At 47.0% G+C, this 22236-nt stretch overlaps 1 protein-coding gene across 4 annotated transcripts in view; it reads left to right on the plus strand.

Annotated features, from left to right (window-relative positions):
• Positions 1-691: 691 nt before the first annotated feature.
• The window catches only part of LOC146822335 (uncharacterized), a 71371-nt gene continuing 49826 nt past the window's right edge, over positions 692-22236 (plus strand). For 2 of the 4 annotated variants that reach the window (XM_085613415.1, XM_085613417.1), the window contains exons 1-3: positions 694-816; positions 1428-1555; positions 8131-8286. The gene's annotated coding sequence lies outside the window, so the exon portion shown is untranslated. Of the gene's footprint in view, positions 817-1427; positions 1556-8130; positions 8287-22236 lie in introns of all 4 variants that reach the window. The other 2 variants (XM_085613416.1, XM_085613414.1) reach the window with 2 other exon arrangements.

Genomic DNA, 22236 nt, shown 5'->3' on the forward strand with positions numbered 1-22236 from the left:
GAAGAAATCATATGGAACATCACGAACCGCTAATTATAAAACTGAGTGTTCTGTTATTCTGCATGTCTGTGCAATTTATTGCCCACTGCTCAGTGGGGTCTTGACAATAGTTATTTGCATTATACAGCTCTAACGGTGGAGTTTCCTTGTTCGTTCGGTTGCCTGAGTAAATATTCTTTATTCCATCATCATTTCATTCTAATGTAATTTGCAACAATATGGAGGTAATACAATTCTTATATAGTTAATAGATGTGCCTGATGAAAGCTTAGCTCTTACGCCACTGTCATTCAGATTTATTGCTACACAAGCTTGTGTTCACATATATCTATGTAATAAAGCTTTGTATAGCAATTTACCTGGCGTATGTCTCCTTAGCCCCATAGTCTCACTGTTCTAAGATGGCCGCCGTGCCTGGTAGATATGAGGATTCCTTTGGTACACACAAACCTCGCGTTTAGTTCTTTATTAACAATTGTTATCTGTTAGATACTTACATTAACAATTGCTTATTAAGTCTAATTTTCGGGTTGTTTGACTCAGCAATATGCTGCATTTGGCATGGTATCACGCTAAGGGCGGGCGCATATTTTACTTTCAAAGTCCTATTTCGATAGCCATTGCACCCGACTCAAGAATCGCGCTTGTGGTGTGCCTGTATTTTAATTCCCGTAGTCCTACTTTTATAGTAATTACTCCTTGACCCCACGCACGCCCGGTCATCCTTGTATAAATGGGTAGTTTTTGCGCCATGGTCCACTTTCATTTTTCGGGACGCTGCGGTATCCGAGAGAGACGCGAGCGACGAAATAGGAGGTGAGTACCTTGATACGAGGGTATAATGCGGTAGCACTTTGACAGCATCTCACGTTTTCTAAATTGATTTTTCGGGGTTTTGAACCATCAACGTTGTGATAGCATTCTCCCCTACACTTTAGCATAATAATAAGAGAAAGTGTTATGCCCGTACTTCCGCGTATAGGCGCGTATAGTTCAGTCCCATAACTCGAGTTAGGTACGCTTACCATCTTACAAGTGACGTGACTATCGGTAATGACTTTTCATCGTCACAGTATAGATTGGGGCCAAAGATCAGTTCGTTGAAATGATGGGACTCTTACAGAGGAGCTATACATGACCGACATTAAGATTTAAAACCTCATTGTGGTACTATTAGCCGCAAACATAGAAACCATGTCATCCATATCATTGTAGAGGCTCACATAGAAACCATGTCATCTATACTTTTGTAGATGCTTTCATTGTTGTCTGGGGATTTTTTCGTCAGAGTGCTGACTCTAAGTATGCTGCATCTTGAATTGGTATATTACAAACTAGTCTTATGAGGCCCATAAACGGGGGTAACAACGATTAGGTCCTTACATAGTAGACTATATACCAACTGTACCACTCTGTTTTATTTCCAGGTTAGAACATGGAGGCCTTGGCCCGGAAGGCACCGCATAAATCCTCATAATTATTTGCTACCCACACTACTCAACATACGGTTTAGCAATTGAGTGCGTGATCTTTTCGGATTACAGAGTAAATAATAGTGAGTATACAATACCTGCTGCCTCGTTGGCATATATTGGTTACACCTTAGAAACCAGCTGGGGCAGCACCTTCTACTTCAGTATTGCTATGCCAATTATCGACTTTGGACATTTCTTTATGTGTTCACAGATTTTTAAGGAATAGATGCACAGAAATTGTCCCTGTCCTGTACAGACTTCATAGAAATGAAATTGATCATTCCTTGTCAATAGGTAAAGGATCTTATCGAGGCATCATTATTATAAAGGATTGGATTGAGATAATTGCAGGTCTTTATAAAATATGCCCTCCATGGTTTCATCTTTTGCAGAACTCAGATTTGTCCTAAGATGAAAAAGAATTAGTGTTATTAAATTCGCTCTATTCTGGATCGACTTGGATTACGAACATTGTATCCAACTTCTAATAGTAAGGGACATATTAGTGAGTCACTTTGCCAATCTGCATTTTAACCTTGTGTGGCTATTACACTTATTATTATTAATCTTATAAGGCGCATAGCTACCAAAAAGGTTTCCCAGCGCCGCCATACAGGAAAAAGTACAAATGGTCAAATTGTCGTGAACCTACTGATTGAATAGCCAAGCCTTTAGGTGTTTACGAAAGTTACTGAGAACAGTTTCTTTCCTAACGAATAAAGGAAGGGAATTCCACAGAAGGGGACCTAGATAAGCAAAGGACTGACCACCTAGCCGAGAACGTGAGATCCTAGGTACTACAAACTTTGCCTGAGTAGCGGAACGAAGGGACCGCGAAGGAAGATGCGGTTGAACAATGGCCTTTAGATATTGAGGGCACTACCAGATTTCATCTTAAACATATAGTTCAGGGTCTTGAACTTTATGCGGCTCTCAACCCTGAGCCAGTGAAGTTCACGAAGAAAGCTGGAGACAGGCGTCATTCGTGGAATCTGACATAGCATCCTAGCTGCTGCATTCTGTACAAGTTGTAGCTTGCGCTTCACCTCCTTATTGGCTCCCAAGTATAGGATGTTGCCATAGTCTAATCTAGATGTTATGAGTGCTTGAATTACCATTTTTTGCGTGGGACTAGGCAACATCCAAAGGATCTTCCAAAGCCATTTCAGGATTGTGAAGCAAACCGAAGCTACTTTTACCACTTGCTGCTTCATTGAGAGTTGGTTATCAATAGTCACACCCAGATTGCGAACTTGGGTGGCAGTAGTAGGGAGAGTCCCCATTTCAGGTGGCCAATGCTGGGGGCCCCAGAGTTCTACATTCTTACCCAGAATGAGAACCTCGGTCTTCTCCCTATTAAGCTTCAAAGAGTTGACAGCTATCCACTCTGCAATTTTCCTAAGCCCTGTCGAAGAAAAGATGATTCCGAAGACCTGTTTGCCGACAGAGAAAAAATTATTTGAGTATCGTCGGCATAGGAGAAAATAGACGGCCCTGCTTCTTCTGCAATCACTGCTAGTAGCTTAACATAAATATTAAATAATAAAGGAATCAAGATAGAGCCCTGAGGAACACCATGGGGGGGATAAATGATTTTTCGACACTGCCTCAGATGAAAAAACTTGAAAAGTTTGATTAGTCAAAAAATTACTAAACCATCTGAGTGCTGGCCCAGCTATCCCCAAGGAACGTAACGCTGTCAATAACACTGAGTGAGACACCGTGTCAAAAGCGGCGCTTAAATCAAGTAGAATAAGCGCCGCAGTCTCCCCAGCGTCCAGATGTTCCCGCAATTTCTCTGTGACCCCCAAAAGTGCTGTTTCGGTCAAAACCTTCCCGAAAACCTGACTGTGAAGGGTGTAAGACATTTTGGGTGGCAACAAATTTAGTTAGCTGAATATTAATGTGTTTTTCCAAATTTTTGGAGTACACTGGAAGCAGAGAGATAGGGCGGAAATTGGATAGCTGCTCTGGATCAGCATTGGCTTTTTTTAAAAGAGGGAGGACCATGGCATGCTTCCACTCAGCAGGTATAATAGACTCTCGAATGGAAGCATTCAGTAGCTCCATGATCACACTCAGATTAGGTGCATCCAGTTTTTGCATCACTGGAACAGGAAGTGAGTCATTTGGTTAACCAGATCTAAGACTATTTAAAATTTGCTTAAAAGTAATAACATCAAGAAGTGCCCAATTTTTCCAATAAAGATCTAGAGTGTCCTTGATTCGCCTTCAACTGTTTCGTAGAATCAGAATCAGATGTCAGAACAACATAATTATCAGACACTGGAAAGGTGTCTTGTTTCGTCTTAAAAGCCTCATACATTTATTTCTATTTTAGTAAGTAAAAAACCATCCAGATTCTCCCATTGAGTTGCGGTAAGAATAGTGGGACTAGGAAGGTTATCAGTGCCAGACAGATTTCTGACAACTCTAAAAGTTTTGGAATTATTTTGTGCATTTATTATAGTATTGTTCACAAATTCCGCTCTGGCGGTATTACACAAAGAGTGATAGGCTCGAATTGCTGTTTTATAGGCAATCTTGGAGTTATCAGAATAGTCCTTCCTCCAATGCCTTTCAAGGACTTTGCATTTACTTTTTTCTTGTTTTAATTTCTCCGTGAACCAGGGGGCAGGAGGATGATGCATATTTAATTTTTTTATAGAAAGAGGAAGATGTGTCGATAGATTTCTCAAACCAGTGACGAATATTTTGTGAATCCGCCAAGGATATCTGACTAATATCAGGCATATTTTTTGTCAAAACCTTATTGAGATCTACCTAATTCAGCTTCCCCCAATTTCTACCTTTAGTTTTGCCATTTAAACCAGAGGTCGAAGGATGAAACAGAGTTTGCTTAAAACTAAAACCTATTAAATAATGATCTGACCATGTTAGTGGAAGGGCTGGGGAACACTCAGGTGCCGATTACGATCCGGTAAAAACCGGGTACGAACCGTCGGTCGGAGCGTTTTCTCCGTCCGACTCGTACCCGGTCGTAAAACATCACAAACATGGAATTACGATTCGCACGGAAACACCATTTCCGTACGAATCGTAAAAAACACCGACCGACGAAAACATACATACGAATGTGATCCGGGAATGCTGCGACGTGACGTCGGGACGCTGTCAGGCAGCGTTTCACGACCCAGGAATTACGATTCGAACCGACAGCAGTCCGGACGGCAATATTTTCACGGCACCCAAAAAGTGCCGGAAAAGCGAAGTACGGCGCGAATCGACCAGAGTAGGTGGCCCGGTACGCACCGTACCCCCCCCCCAGCCCCCGTACGTTCGAGTCGAACCCCCCGTGTACGTTCGAGTCGAACCCCCCGTGTACGTTCGAGTCGAACCCCCCCCGTGTACGTTCGAGTCGAACCCCCCGTGTACGTTCGAGTCCAACCCCCCTGTATGTACACCCGTGTACGTTCGAGTCGAACCCCCCCGTGTACGTTCGAGTCGAACCCCCCGTATGTACACCCGTGTACGTTCGAGTCGTACCCCCACCCGTGTATGTACGGTGCGTACCCCCAGCCACGGGGGGTTCGACTCGAACGTACACGGGTGTACATACAGGGGGGTTCGACTCGAACGTACACGGGGGGGTTCGACTCGAACGTACACGGGGGGGTTCGACTCGAACGTACACGGGTGTACATACAGGGGGGTTCGACTCGAACGTACACGGGGGGGTTCGACTCGAACGTACACGGGGGGGTTCGACTCGAACGTACACGGGTGTACATACAGGGGGGTTCGACTCGAACGTACACGGGTGTACATACAGGGGGGTTCGACTCGAACGTACACGGGGGGGGTTCGACTCGAACGTACACGGGGGGGGTTCGACTCGAACGTACACGGGTGTACATACAGGGGGGTTCGACTCGAATGTACACGGGGGGGTTCGACTCGAACGTACACGGGGGGGGGGTTCGACTCGAACGTACACGGGTGTACATACAGGGGGGTTCGACTCGAACGTACACGGGGGGGTTCGACTCGAACGTACACGGGTGTACATACAGGGGGGTTCGACTCGAACGTACACGGGGGGTTCGACTCGAACGTACACGGGGGGTTCGACTCGAACGTACACGGGTGTACATACAGGAGGGTTCGACTCGAACGTACACGGGGGGTTCGACTCGAACGTACACGGGTGTACATACAGGGGGGTTCGACTCGAACGTACACGGGGGTTCGACTCGAACGTACACGGGGGGGGTTCGACTCGAATGTACACGGGTGTACATACAGGGGGGTTCGACTCGAACGTACACGGGGGGGGGTTCGACTCGAACGTACACGGGGGGGGGGTCGACTCGAACGTACACGGGTGTACATACAGGGGGGTTCGACTCGAACGTACACGGGTGTACATACAGGGGGGTTCGACTCGAACGTACACGGGGGGGTTCGACTCGAACGTACACGGGGGGGTTCGACTTGGGTGTACATACAGGGGGGTTTGACTCGAACGTACACGGGTGTACATACAGGGGGGTTCGACTCGAACGTACACGGGGGGGTTCGACTCGAACGTACACCGGGGGGGTTCGACTCGAACGTACACGGGTGTACATACAGGGGGGTTCGACTCGAACGTACAGGGGGGGTTCGACTCGAACGTACACGGGGGTTCGACTCGAACGTACACGGGTGTACATACAGGGGGGGTCGGCGCGTACTTACGGGGGCTGGGGGGGGTCGGCGCGTACGTACGGGGGCTGGGGGGGGGGTCGGCGCGTACGTACGGGGGCTGGGGGGGGTCGGCGCGTACGTACGGGGGCTGGGGGGGGTCGGCGCGTATGCGGGCACGTCTCCATGGTTGCTATGGGAGTTCCGTGCGGACGGTGTTTTTTCCATCCGGTTGTAACCTCGGACGCACGGGATGGATCGTGATTCCTCGGTCGGACTTCACCTTTCACATTTGTACGGTAAATCGTACGGGGACGTGTCGGACACATTTTCCGACCCGAGGACGTGTGGGGAATGATTCCCAATGCGGTTCGTATGGACTTTTTACCATGCGAATCGTGATTGCCAGTTCGTAAGGCACTTGTACGATTCGTACGGTAAAAAGACCGGATACGAGTCGCACGGGGAAATTTTTTACCGGATCGTAATCGGCACCTCAATGTTTAAAAGATTTGAAAAAATAGGGACCAGTAAGTGCCCCGCTCGGTGAGTGGCGCCTGAGTTATGAAGTAATACATTCATTGCCATTAAATCTGAAATCAAAGTAGAACTGACCCCGCAAGTGGAGTCATCCAAATGCAGATATAGGTCACCCAAAATAGAAAAATTCGCAGAATTTAAAAGATAAGGGGCCGTTACATCAGGAAGAGCGGCGGCCCACAAACCAGCTGGCCCCGGAGGACGATAGATTAAAAATCCAGAAAAGCTAAATTGGGGAGTAAGATTCAATCTGAAAAGTACAGCTTCACAGCCTGGAAGGATTAGGTCTTCAAAATTACAGGTGTAAATGTTTTTATAAATAATGGCTATGCCACTGCCTAATTTCTCTTTCCTATTCTTTCTCATTATTGTATAATTAGCTGAAAGAACAGTAGCTATGTCGGGTCCGGAGCTATCCTTTAGCCAGGTTTCAGTAAGAAACATGGCGTCTGGCTGCTCATTAAGCAGTACATCAAAAATCTCCTCTTTACGCTTAGGTAGCGAACGACAATTAATATTAAGAAAGTGAAAGGCAGAAGCCCCTACTTTATTAGCAGCATTAGATTGCATATTATGAGTCTTGAAGTCAAATATGTTAGAGGAAATAGACTTAGTAAGTGCAGTTGGGAGTGCTTAAGACGTATTGACAATTATTACAGCTATGCCTGCAGTGTGCTGGATGAAATGTCAAGCATTTTCTTCGAGGACTGGGCCGTAGCGCTAAAAGCTGTTCACAGGAATATTGTATAGCAATCTTTCTAGTTTGGGCAGAACTCCTCGCCCCTTGTCCCGGAAAGGCACGGATGGGCACAGACGGGCTTGCCTTCGGCGCGCGTCCGAACCCAGCCCATTAAATAATGACGCGGGCGGGTGGCGTGCAAACACTAGAACGCTAACTCTAACCCGCGCGTGGCCCCAGTAAAATGGCCGCTTGTTGCCTAAAGCAGTAGGTAGGTCTAACTAAAACTTCCCCACATTTCCCCCAGAATCATAATTAAAAATAGAGGATTCACAAATAGCAGCAAAGGTTTTTTGGAAGTGATGCTTCCCCCACAATGCCCCTAAATTGAAAAATCGAATACAAGTTTTAAAAGAATAGCAGCAAGGTTTGTTTGTAAAAGCCAATTCGCCCAATACAATCACAACGCTTAAATTTATACGAAAGGACCTGTTTCACTTTATGATCGCATTTCTTCGGGCACAAAAAAAGGTGTTTATTGTTGGGATATTTTTCCGGGATATCTTTCTCTACAAACACTACCCTTTGCTTGGCATTAGGTGCCAAATTCTAGAAAGCTTTGGGCTGCACAAAACCTATTTCTTAGGTGATTTCCTTTTCAAGGCATGCACTAATACATAGTGATACATTGCTCGTAGCTTTGGTTTAAATAATGGTTGCTTCGTGCATGGGTTGTTTTATGAATAACATTAGAAAAAATACATATATATTTTTATTACTGTTCCCTAGGTACCGCCACCTTGCATACATTTTGGAGACACTATACCCCAGTTGGGCAAGGTCCTGAAGAAGGTGGTCCAGTGTTGTCATTCCACCGAAACGCGCGTAGACCATGTGCGCCCAGATCTATTTTGGTTGCTGTCATCTGAACCAAATATTGGAGAGGTATTAATATCTATATGCTCCCTGAACCCATTGAGTATGTGTTTTGTGTGATTGTGAATGAGTCAGAGTTATGAATGTGTGAGTATTGTTTGACTTCTAGAGTTGGGGGTCGCTATTTGTATATATTACCAAAACTTTTTTGCATAAACACTCATTTTCTAAATGAATTTTGTTCTTACAATAGGAAATGAATTGTACTGTTGTACAAAATAATGAAGACTGATTTATAACAGTTATATGATTGTACTTATCGGCAAATTATCTTAATATAAAAATACTAATATTTTATACAAAAAAGGAAAAAAACATATATTGGTATATTTGTGTGTAAATTATGTATTGATCATATGTAGCTATTTATCCATGCACAGATATAATCTTATGTAAAACAATATAGGTCCACGGGGAGTTGTTCTTTAATTGATTGTTCAGTTTTCCCCTCTTGCTCCCAGACCTCATACGCCTTCAGAGTGGGTCCCTTTATTTAGAAGTGTATTCATGGGGTGTGTCTCACACTCTGAAGCAATGCCTCACTTGGCGGTCATGAGTCTCACACCTTGAAGCGCTGCATCACGGCAGGCTTGAGTCTCACACCTTGAAGCACAGTGTCATTCATATAGTGTGTCTCACACCCTGCAGCACTGTATCACGGCAGGCATGAGTTTCGCACCTTGAAGGACAGTGTCATTCATAAAGTGTGTGTCTCACACTCTGAAGCAATGCATCACTTGGCAGGCATGAGTCTCACAACTTGAAGCACAGTGTCATTCATATAGTGTGTCTCACACCGTGAAGCACTGCTTCACGACGGGCATGAGTCTCACACCTTGAAAGACAGTGTCATTCATATAGTGTGTCTCTGCCCTGAAGTGCTGCACTCATGGTAGGCATGAGCCTCACACCTTGGAGCACAGTGTCATTTATGGGGTGTGTCTCACACTCTGAAGCGCTGCATCACTTGGTGGTCATGAGTCTCACACCTTGGAGCACAGTGTCATTCATGGGGTGTGCCTCCGCCCTGAAGTGCTGCATCACGGCAGGCATCAGTCTCACACCTTGAAGCACACTGTCATTCATATAGTGTGAGTCTCACATTCTGAAGCACTGCATCACTTGGTAGGCATGAGTCTCACCTCTTGAAGCACAGTGTCATTCATATAGTGTGTGTCTCACACCCTGCAGCGCTGCATCACAGCAGGTATAAGTCTCACACCTTTGAACGCATTGTTATTCATGGAGTGTGTCTCACACCCTGAAGCGCTGCATCACATCAGGCATGAGTCTCAACCTTGGAGCACAGTGCCAATCATGGGGCATGTCTCTCACCTTGAAGCACATCATCGCTCTTCAGGCATGTTTCTCACACATTTAAGCACAGTGTCATTTATGCGGTGTGTGTCACACCATAAAACGTAGCATTACTTATTGCGTTCGAGTCTCACACCTTTGAGCTAACTTTTGAGCACATATTCTCAGCTCTCCCTTCAGTAGCCTCTTGTGACCAGAGGCGTTTGCCGTATCGGCATCGTTGAAGACAAGGTGATTAATATCCCTGTTAACAAAGGAGACGTGTTTGATAGTAACCAGTGCGGTGAGTCCCTTCCTCCCCCGAAACGCTCGTGCAATCAGGGTAAAACACACACACCCCGTTCTGTGAGGCTTGTGTTGCTACCGCACACAGCTTGTTGGGGACTCTGTTTACTTCCTTTGAACACTCCTCCTCGATCGTCTGTTGTGGTTCAACCTGGCATCGCCCTGGTCCCTGGGCGGCGGCAGCAACAAGAGGACAGGAAAGAGGTGCTTCATGTCTGCGTGTTTGAAATGCGCCCAGTTAGAAAAACGCCACATTCTAAGCACTGCAGCACGGAGAACGAAAAGGGCGCATTGCAAGATTCACCGTTATAAATAGCGCAGATTTACCATCGAACAGACAGCACTCGAAGGAAATATGGAAAGCACAATTAAAACACGGTCAAGCCACGAAAATGCTGGTCCATATAATGTGACATATATGCATCGTGCTTAAAGCGCGATGCAAAAACAAACACGCGTGCCTGGAAGAGACGCTGTGCGCGAGCTTGCGTGAGCTAAATCTCCTGTCTGGGTGGGCGGGGCCTAAGGGCGACAGGGCGGACACCAACCCAGCTTCCAAAGAAGCCAGACAGAAAAGTAACAACTATAGATTTTCGCCAAGGCGAAGCAGCGCATGCGCGCTGCAACGCAGGCAAGACCTAAAAAATAGTGAATAATTATTTATCTGAGCAAAACTAGACCAAAACGATCAAAGTCGAGACATTGAATGTTGAAGAAATAGATGCAATAAAGTGATTAAAAGAAGGTGGCACTAAAAAGGTTACTGCAGGTCAAAAGGGACCTTTGAGAATCAAAAGTTCAGGCCGACTGCGGTTTAGCATGGGGCTACAGGGACCCCCTCGGGCCCGTTAAACACAGAAGCTTGGATCCTGGGGCGCAGTGTATGGGGTGAGGCTTTGTGTCACTGGTTCCGAGAGTCTGTGCAGCGAGACTTTGTGATGCTCCGTGTCGTCCGTCGTCAGTCCCAAGGGTTGTCAGCTGGGGTGCACTGCTTGGCGGGACGTTGCGTCAGATTTTGCAGAAGCTCAGCTGCAGAACCCACTCCTGAGGCCCAAAACTTGGAGGTGGCCCCGCAGGCAAGGTTAGGACTCACAGAAGGCAGAGTCCAGCAGAACTGCAGGAAGTCTTCTGTGTCCCTGAGACTTCAGAAACAGGAGGCACGATAACAAGCCCTTTAGATCACGTTGGAGGGAAGGCAGAGTCCAGCACTCCTTACAGGAGAGTCCGAGAGCAGCAGGGTAACAAGCAGGAAAGCCACCCTTCCAGAAAAACAGTCCAGTTCAGGCCTTTGAGCAGCTCCACAGTTCGTCTGACAGAGATTCGGTGTAGGTACTGAAGTGTCTGATTTGGGAAGGTCCGAGACCCAGTACTTATACCCAAATGTTCCAATGATGTGGAGAAACTTCAAAGAGGGGGTTTGGAGTGCACGAGCACCACTTTCAAGCCAGTCCTGTCTGCCAGGTTATCTACGGGGCTCACCAGTCATTCGGGTGGGGTCAGGTCATTACACCTTGCTGACCCGGTGGACGCCGCCTTCCCTCCCATCTGCCCAGGACGGCCATCGGAATGCAGATGTATGCAGAGGGGTGTTCAGCCACCCCTAGCCTTCTTGGGTTTCTGGCTGTCGGGGAAGAATGCATGAATGGGAACTGTCACCCATCCAGATGTGTATTGGCTACAGGCTGGAGCTCACATGGAGCAAAGTTAGGAGCAGATAATGGCCACTGTCTGAAAGTGGCGTTTCTGGACTAGTAGTGTTAAATCTAACCTTATCAGCAAAGTGCATTTATCACTGCTATTTTGCCCATACCAGACATGATAAAGCTACATCCTTGGGATCAAAAAATACCAGTTAGAGGCAAGTATGGGAATTTCCAATGCTAGTCTGTGAGGAGAGTAGGCCTCGCTATAATGAAAAACAAAATAGGCTCTTTTTCACTACCAAGACATGTAAAGCAGACAAGCACAAGTCCTTTCCTTTGCTTACATAACACCCTGCCATACAGGGTTGCCAAGGGCTGTTCTTAGGGGTGACTTATATATAATAAAAGGGGAAGTTCAGTGCTTGACAAGTAATTTCACCTGCCAAGTCACAATGACCGCATGCAGGCCCTGCCATGGCAGGCCTGAGATATGGTGAAGGTGTTACTTACGTGGGTGACACATTCAGTGCTGCAGGCCCACTAACATTTAATTTACAGGCCCTGGGCACCTGTAGTGCACGTTACTAAGGATGTATAAGCAAATTAAATATGCCAATTGGGTACGATCTAATGGTACAATATTTTAGGGGAGAGTGTACAAGCATGTTGGCACTGATTAGCAGTACTGAAGTGTGCAGAGTTCTAGAGATGGCAAAAATTGGTAGAGGTGGCAGGCAAAACGTTGAGGTGTTGTAAATTAAAGCAGGATGTGATTAAGCATTTACTGAAAACATTAATGCTTCCTCTCTATCGTGTTTTCCTCATATGTTGGCCGAAGTCTGGACTCCATTTTGTATTGACATGCTGCCACGTGTTCGTCACGAGGGGAGTCCGACCTCTGTGTTAGTTGCTCTTGTAATCTGCCTAGTAACAGTCTATAAATAGTTCTCTTGTCCATCTGGCGCATGCCCAGACTTGACCACATCTGTTATAATTAGCTTTGCTTGACCATGTGTTTTCGCGGGCTCAAGGAGTGTGTTAGCTCCGCCCATGTATTGATTCAGTATCGAGAATGACCCTAAATGGTAATGTTCTTCAACCTCATGTGGTATCCACCCACTCATGAGCCCCTCTGTGGTGTATAAAAGGGGACAATGTACGCAAGTTCTTTGTGCTACTCCTTGCAATACTGAAGAGTGTTGTGTGGATTGTAGGACCACCCTTAAGGGTTAATAAACGTTGTTTTTGTACTTTGCAGTTTCCGTGCCAACTTCCTTATAGATTTCGTTACAGAAGAGCGAACCCTTGTCTCTTGCGGGCCTAGCTGGGGCTTGTATTCATCAATTGGCGCCCGTCACGTGGGGCTCATCGGCGACTCGGATGCTCGAAGGACTGGTCGCGACGAAGGTGAGGAGTTTGGCCGGGGACGTGATCACTGCCAGCGGCGTCTTAGCCCTGGCATCCCGAGGTTTTTCTTCCTTCCCTTCCGAGCTGACCGTCTGGGTGGCGCCGGTCATCGACTGAGACCTCTTCTGTCGGTCCTGCCGTGAGAGCCGTTTGGGCGATTGTGGAGCTTGGCAGTTGGAACCTGGACTCTTGATTGGTAAGAACCGTTGTACGGTACTTGCTCCGAGTTTTGAAGCCTGGTCTGGCTATTTGAGTTTGATTGATGGTGACTAGTCATATTTTGAATTTGTCTTTGTGAAAATATATGCGTTGCAACACATATAGGCAGGTAATGTGGAGAAATTTCTCCGGAACTGTGTAAACTTTGAACGGCGCAACGATTAAGTGCCATTTTTCTTGATAATACTGCATATTTTGCATTATTCCTAGCATGCCTGCTTTTAGCGCACTTCGTAAGTGGTGCTGCTGTTTTGGGAACCGGTTGAACCTCGAGGAATCTGCTCCAGCTCCCCCAGAGGGGACTCCTAATAGGGATATGTACGTGAAGCATGGTCTTTCTTCCATAATGTACAGCACGTTATGGAGGAAATATACGAGGAAGGATCCTGAGTTGCGATGGCCTTTGTATGGATCGTTTGATATACGTAAGATTGAGTATGTGGAACAGTGTATGTGTAAGCGACGTGCTCGTCAGGATATGTTTGAGTGTGTGCGATTATGGGTGAAGGAAGTGCGTGAGCGAGAGAAACGTGAGAAAGCGCTGTTTGATAAAGAACAACGGAAGAATGATCATGTGCGGGCACAGGAAGCGAAGCGAAGGGAGGACAAAGAGCAAACGGACAGACAAGAGAAAGAACGTAGGCTCCAAGTTTCGGGTCAATATGTTGTTCGTCAGCCGCTTTACCCTGTCCTTAATAATCCTGATGATGATTTTTCTTTGCTAGATCGCTCTCCACCCCCTTATGTCGGTGCGTCTGCTCCACGGCCGCAAGATTCTGACCCAGCCTCGGGTAAAGTAGACACACGGTCAATGCTGTCGGCCGAGCAAATGGCTGAGCTTCGGAAAATTTCTTTCCGTGCGCTTAAGGGCAAGGTATCCATGGAGAACTTATTTCAAACGTGGGGGCCGTGGCAGGAGAGAGATAAAGTGTATTTTCTGGGTCATTTCGCGGATGAAGTGATTACTGCTTTTTGAAAATATTCTGATGTCCTAGAGCCTGACGAAGTGGCTTTGGATGCCAGAGCAATACGTAACGGTGTTTTTTCTCCCTCTCAGGCTCCTGAGGCGGCTCGACGGCTGTTCGCCTTACGGGACGAGGTGCTGGCCCTTAGAGAGAAAGCACGCCAACAAGCGGAGGAGGAGAAGCAGTCGGATTCGGTTGCGGCAGGGGGCTACCCATCCACCTCCCAGTCAGATAAGGATAATGTAGTGCATGCTAAACCGATGCGAGAGGCGGCACCTTTGTATGTCCCTCCGAAAGGAGCAGGGACTAGCTCGGACATTAACTCCGCCGATGCTAGGGGATATTTTGTGTATAATTGGGTTTATACTCCTTGGCATAGGGCCGATGTTATGGCATTAAAGAATGCGTTGCCTGACCCCCGCAAGAATCCAGCGGCCTTTTATGAGGAAGTCGAGGGGGCCTTGAATTCTTGCATTATGACCTTAGCAGATATAGACCTGTTCTTTGGCCTTATTCTACCACCGGACACGTGGCGGTCTGTCCGAAAGGTAGATGATATAGTTGCCTTTAAGGCCCGGTGGTCTGACCTTGAGGATGAAGATAGGGAAAGGAAGCCCGCACAGAAACCACCCCAGAATATTTTAGATCTCCCTGCTGCTATTGTGGCTAAATTGAAAACAATAATTCCCCCTAAAAAGATTGACTGGAATATGTTAGCGGCATGTAAGCAGAAAGTTGATGAGTCAGTTGCAGATTTCTTCACGCGTTTTGAAGAAACGTTCCATGACTTTAGTGGCCAGTCGCTTACCGACGACACAGGCCGCCACCTTTTCGCGGACAAATATGTGGCTAATCTGCTGCCGGCAGTTGCGGCCCGGTTAAAAGCGAGTGAGAGTTCTTGGTCCTCCGCGACACCGACGGCCCTTCTGACCATCGCCCAGTATTATGAGCGTCAGGAGCACGAGGCGAAGGGCCAGGAGGAGAAGAAATCGAAAGATCTCAAAACAAAAGTGATGTTAGCACAAGTATATGGCCCGCCCCGCCGGGGTAATAATAATAGGGGAAGGGGCGGATCTTATGGTCCCCCTTCGGGCCGATCTGATTTGAATAGGAACCAATGTGCGTACTGCAAGCAGTTGGGCCATTGGGCCAGGGATTGCCCAGTGTTGCGTGCTTCGCGGCAGGGGCACACTCCGGGTGGCCCGAGAGGTAGAGGGGGCTTCTCGAACTTTAGAGGGAATTCTAACGATAATGTCCGTTTCGATACTGCCGGACAGCACCGAGATAGCTCAAACGTTTTCGATCGCCAGCACCAGTATCATGTATCGGACATCGATCGCTCGGAATATCATGATTCTCAGCATGCATAGGAATGCGTTGGATGGGGGTCTGAATCAGTTGAGGTGCCGGTCGATCAGACGGGTCCTTATGTATCGGCTGAGGTTTTAGGTTCTACTGATCAGTTCCTAGTGGATACAGGAGCGACACGTAGTGCATTGTCTAGGTACTTGGTTCCGGGGGCTCCCCCATCCGGCTCAATGGTTACATCGGTAGGGTTTGACGGTACACTCTCCCGAAGCCCTCTTTCACAGCCCCTTACATTTAAGGTTGATTGTCTTTCTGCGCCCTGTCCGTTCCTGCTTGCCCCGTATACACCGGATAACATTATGGGCCTTGACATGTTAAAGCACTTTAGGGCTACAATTCGCTGTTCCCCTGAGGGTGTGAGGGTGATTTTAAATGACAACTACCCCCGATCTGGGCGGATGTGTACGATCTCAGAGGATGCGTTGTTGGCTACCCTCCCCCGAGCTTTATGGGCGACTTCGGACACAGATGTGGGACAAATGGTGATTCCTCCGGTCCACATTAGTGTCCAGGAGGGGGCGGTACTACCACGCCTCCCACAGTATCGTATTTCCCAGGAGGGCGAGGAAGCTCTCATACAGATTGTGCAAGATTTGATCGCAGTAGGAGTAGTGGAAGAAGTTCCCTATAATATCTGTAACAGTCCGATTCTCCCTATTCTGAAAAAGGACACGGATGCAAAGGTCTATCGGTTCATAATTGATTTGAGGGAGGTAAACAAGATCGTGATACCTCAGTACCCGGTGGTTTCTGATATCACGACGTTGCTTACCTTGGTCCCGCCTACGGCGACCGTGTTCTCAGTGATTGATTTGAAAAATGCCTTCTTTTCTATTCCCATTCACCCTGATGGCCGATTTCTTTTTGGGTTCACATTAAACAATAGATCTTATCGTTTTTGTAGAATTCCCCAGGGCTACACAGAAAGCCCTAGTATTTACAGTCAGGCTTTGAAGCGACAGTTGGACTCCTTTGTTTTACTCGAGGGGGTCGCCCTCATTCAATATGTCGATGACATCTTGTTGGCGGCTGACACCCTGGAGTTGTGTGAGAAGAGCACGTTATCCTTACTTTCCTTTTTAGCATCCCACAATCATAAGGTGTCTAGGAAGAAATTGCAATTCTGTAGACCAAAGGTGACTTATTTGGGTCACCTTTTGTCTAAGGAGGGGCGTGCACTCACACCAGATCGTATCCAAGTAATTTTGGACACACCGAGACCATCCACGCAGAAGGATGTGCGTGCATTTTTGGGCCTCGTTTCTTTTTGTAGACAGTGGATATTGGGGTTTTCACACACGGCTAAGCCATTACTAGCTCTCTTGACAAAAGATACGCCTATCCCAATCCCTTGGTCAGATGAGTGTGATGCTGCTTTTCAGCAATTGCGACAGGCCCTTTGTTCAGCACCAGTGTTAGGGACCCCTGATTATGCTAAACCCTTTTCGTTGTATGTGCATGAGAAAGATGGATGTGCATTATCAGTTTTAGTACAGATGCATGGTGATAAGCAACGCCCTTGTGCATACTTTTCGGCTGTACTTGATCCTGTCGCCCGCGCATTGCCAGGGTGTTTTCGCTCGGTTGCGGCGACAGCTGTGTCAATACGGCAGAGTGAAGGAATTGTGTTGTCCCATAAACTGTTGGTGCTAGTTCCCCATGCTGTTGATGCCCTGCTTAATCAAACAAAGACACAGCATTTGACCAGTGCCCGTTTAACGGGATATGAGTTGACGCTTTTGGCTCCTCATATTACGTTGAAAAGGTGCGTGACATTAAACCCGGCCACATTGTTGCCATACCCCGAGACCCAGCCGGAGGCACAGAAAGCGCATGATTGTATTCTTGTGACTGAGGAACAAACAAAGGGTCGTATTGATCTCCAGGATACGCCCTTTTCAGAGGTAGATGGAGAACTGTGGGTAGATGGATCATGTCTGAAGCTGCCAGATGGTACGGCTTCAGCAGCGTATGCAATTACCACGTTGCAGACGATAGTGGAGACAGCACGCATACCACAGAAATCAGCTCAAGCAGCGGAACTGATAGCGTTGACACGAGCGTGTGAGCTCAGTACAGGATTGTGTGTGAATGTTTACACAGACAGCCGCTATGCCTTCGGAGTAGCGCACGATTTCGGCCTACTCTGGAAGGAGAGAGGGTTTCTAACGTCACATGGGGTACAGATAATGCATGGGGAGTTAGTCCACAATCTTTTAACTGCATTGACATACCCGAAGAGAATTGCCATTGTTAAGTGTAGTGCCCATAGGAAAGTAGTTGATAAAGTTGGAGAAGGGAATGCGTTAGCAGACCGAGTGGCACGGGAGACTGCGATGCAGCCCGGTACTACTGCCATGTATGTAGTGAAATCACAGGTGGAGAGATGGCGTGATGCAAAGGAAGAAGTGCGAGAAATGCAAAGGACCGCTTCTGATAAGGAGCGGGAGCAATGGGCTAGCGAGGGAGAGTTGGATGATGAGGGTTGTTGGAGAAATAAGCAGATGGATAGATGGAAGTTACCCACGGCTTTCGTACAACCTATGGTTCAAATGGCACATGGGCTAGCACATGTTGGAGCTTCCGCAATTGTGAAATTGCTTACCCAAGTCTGGGAGCATCCAGAGATTGCTAGCATAGCAAAGAGGGTGGTGCAGACCTGTATGATCTGTCTGAAGTATAACCCAGGGAAAGGCACGCGAACTCCAGCAGGAGGATTTGCGACGCCCACTGCACCCTTTGAGGTTCTGCAGATGGATTATATCCAGCTTGAGCGCTGTAACAATTTGAAGTATGTTCTAGTAGTGGTTTGCGCCTTCAGTAAATGGGTTGAGGCGTACCCTACGAAAGATAATACTGCAATGACCACGGCGAAGCTACTGCTAAAAGAGTTTTTCCCTCGATACGGCGTCTGTAGACTTCTGTGGAGTGATAATGGCCCTCACTTTGTAGCGGATGTTATAAAGTATGTCCTGAAGGGCCTAGGCATCACCCAGAAGTTCCACGCCGTGTTCCACCCCCAGTCTGCAGGACTAGTCGAGAAGTGTAATGGTACGCTGAAGCTTAAGATCGCCAAAATCCAAGCTTCAACATCCTTGACTTGGCCAGACGCCTTGCCACTGGCGTTATTATCAATTAGGTCGGTGCCACACTCCCGAACCGGCCTTACACCCTATGAGATTGTGTTTGGACGCCCAATGAATATTTGGGGTCCACCAAGGCCTAAGGCTGTGTATGATGTACCTTGTGTGATGATGAGTGATTATTTGGCACAGTTAACGGATAACTTGGTTTCTATTCATCAACAGGTCCGAGAGGCGCTCCCTGATCGGTCTATTGGCGAAGGACATGGTCTCCGGCCTGGAGATCATGTAATGATAAAGGTTTTCGACAGATCGAACAGTTTGGAGCCGAGATGGGTAGGACCTGAGCAAGTCCTTCTTGCAACGAGGACGGCAGTGCGAGTTTCGAACAGGAAGAATTGGATCCATTCCTTGCACTGTCGAAAGGTACCGGAGTTGGTGGAGTCTGCCGTACTGACCGATCAACGAGAAATCCTAGCAGCAGAGACAGGCCGTGCTGCGGGGCCAAACGACACTGAGGAGCTCTTTTCGGACCACACGACTTCTGGAGGAAGGCGATATCATCTACGACCAAGGAAGTGAGATTTCCAGTACCGGGACATACTGTCAGAACGGCCCTTGGGTTAGTGAAACGGAGAGCCATTGAGGCAAGGGGGGGGGATCAGCCCTGCATTAGTGTAGTGACACCCGTCTTGGCCCGCTGGTGAAGAAATCAACCGCTGCCCAAGGGGAAGAGTTCTGACAGACCTTTTTAGTTTCAGGAAGATATCAGGGTACTGTTTCTTTTTGACATGGAGAAGAAGAAAGTCCTTTGTGCGTTGGGGTTCATGCTAACAGTAGCTATTGTTGGCATAACAACATGGTTTGTGGAGGAGGTAACTCCTGCTCGGAAAACACTTGTGTTGACGACTCCAGTGCCTGCGGAGCACTACTTCTATACCTTACCGTATCAAGAGTTGAAGCATCGACAGTCCTATTTGAATAACACTTTCATCCAGATGCTGCATCATACCCACGTTGCTACGAACGCTACGAACTGTTGGATATGTGGGATGATGCCAGCCCATCAGAAGAAAGGGGGTACGCCATTCATACCACTTCCTTTCTCTCATAATGGCTCTTGTAGAGCATGGTACACTTTGTTGTTTGCCACTCGGAAACCGACAGTGGGTCGATTGCTTTTCAGACTTAATAAAGAATGTCATCAGGACAGAAATGGATATCCACAAGCAAATGGAACAATTTGGGAATGGGAAGAGTACCGACCAGACAATGAATCCATTCCCTATATCTTCACGAATACCAGAGACACTGTGGGGAAGGACAAATTTGTGAACCAAGTGGCCCAAGCCCAAGCGGACCTGTGTGTCCAGAGTGTGGGTTTTATCCCTGTTGGTGTCAGTGATTGTATAACCGTATTAAACATCGATGGGTTGAATAACAGCACCTTCCTAGCGTCCCATAATACCTATTTCGTATGTGGAAATAAAGGTTATTACCGTTTGCCGGCTGGGTGGTCTGGGGTATGTTATGTATCATTCCTATTACCTCCTGTATTCTTAGCACCCGCGTCATATCATAAGGATTTGAAATTGCTGAATAATGTGACTGTAAATAGATATAAACGTACTTTATCGATTGACGATGTGGATCAAACTGATACCAGCTTGCAACAGTATATTGATTTCAACTTAGGACTGTTTTTCTTTGTTGGAGCTGCTTTGAATAGTAGGAAGATCCGAAGATTAACGAGAGTGGTAGAAGCTGTGACTAATCAGACTGCTGCTGCTCTTGGGAATCTTACGGAAGAGTTGCAAATCACTAGGATTGTTGCATTGCAGAATCGTATGGTATTGGATGTAATGCTAGCTGATCGAGGAGGAGCCTGTAAAATTATTGGAAGTAGCTGCTGTGTGTTCATCCCTGATCATACGCCGTCTGTTTATAGCGCCATTAACAAACTGCATAAAATAGCAGCTGAAATCCACACAGAAAACGGCACTTGGTCCTTTTCTGGATGGTTTTGGGCGTTGGTTACTGCCTGGGGTTGGAAGGTTCTAACTGGTCTCTGTATTATTATAGCAATTCTGTTCTTTTTCTGTATGTGTATTCAATGTGGACCATTGTGCTGTTCCGCCTGCATCTCATTCTGCATTCCCGATAAGAAAGCCATTGCCGATGTGGCCCGCCAGAAGGGTCTAGCTAAAGAGGTTAAAGGAATGATGATAATTGACATATACGATGATTATTCTTGGAAGCCGGATGTCTTCAGTAAATGCTGAAAGGGTCGTCTGTTGTAAATTAAAGCAGGATGTGATTAAGCATTTACTGAAAACATTAATGCTTCCTCTCTATCGTGTTTTCCTCATATGTTGGCCGAAGTCCGGACTCCATTTTGTATTGACATGCTGCCACGTGTTCGTCACGAGGGGAGTCCGACCTCTGTGTTAGTTGCTCTTGTAATCTGCCTAGTAACAGTCTATAAATAGTTCTCTCGTCCATCTGGCGCATGCCCAGACTTGACCACATCTGTTATAATTAGCTTTGCTTGACCATGTGTTTTCGCGGGCTCAAGGAGTGTGTTAGCTCCGCCCATGTATTGATTCAGTATCGAGAATGACCCTAAATGGTAATGTTCTTCAACCTCATGTGGTATCCACCCACTCATGAGCCCCTCTGTGGTGTATAAAAGGGGACAATGTACGCAAGTTCTTTGTGCTACTCCTTGCAATACTGAAGAGTGTTGTGTGGATTGTAGGACCACCCTTAAGGGTTAATAAACGTTGTTTTTGTACTTTGCAGTTTCCGTGCCAACTTCCTTATAGATTTCGTTACAGAAGAGCGAACCCTTGTCTCTTGCGGGCCTAGCTGGGGCTTGTATTCATCAGAGGGAAGACCACACTAAGGCTGTCGGGTCTAACACAGGGGTATTGTGGGTGAGGGTCCATGCATGTACTCTCGCCCAGTGAGCAAATGCGGTGTAACGTGTAAGGGTAATCTTTCTCTTTGGATGGGATCCATTTTGCGGAGTGTCAAAGTTGCCCTGGGAATGCACAGGGTCGCTTTCACACTTCTGTGAAAGTGCCATTGTGCTGCAAAGCCAACAAAATCTGTGCAAACGCCTTCCCTTCATCTTGAGCCAAACCAATGTAAATGGGTCATTCTCACATCTCCCTCATAAGCATAGAGGTGCCCAGCTGCGAGCTTTTTTTGCAGGTTTTAGAGTTTAAGTGTGAAAGAGTATTTAGTGTTTCGCTCACAGCAGTGAACCTATGCATATCCTCCCGTGCCCCCCGCTGCTACCCTGCTTTCTTGGACATAACTCCCGTTTCAAGCCTCTTGGTCTGGTCCGCATGTGTGTTTCAAATCTGTTATTTGTCCCTTACTTCAATGTACAAGTATTTGTTAGTGTTGTGCCAGCAGTCTGTTATCTTCACATAAGACCCATCGAATTAACATTTAACTCATATGTATATGTTTCATTTCCTGTTTATTCAGGGAGCGCGGTGTCAAGGAACGATTTAGTGTCAATGAAGCTGATTAACTGATCAGGATTCAGTATTCAAGATTCAATTTCCACTTTTTCTTTGTGAGAAGTACCTGATTTAAGTGTGCTTGCGCGAGCCGCATGGGTCCATGGGCGGGTCCGCAGAATGGGTCCATGGGTGGGGC

The sequence above is a fragment of the Triturus cristatus genome, chromosome 6 (genome assembly GCF_964204655.1).
Source record: "Triturus cristatus chromosome 6, aTriCri1.1, whole genome shotgun sequence".
In the NCBI taxonomy this organism is placed as follows: Eukaryota; Metazoa; Chordata; class Amphibia; order Caudata; family Salamandridae; genus Triturus; species Triturus cristatus.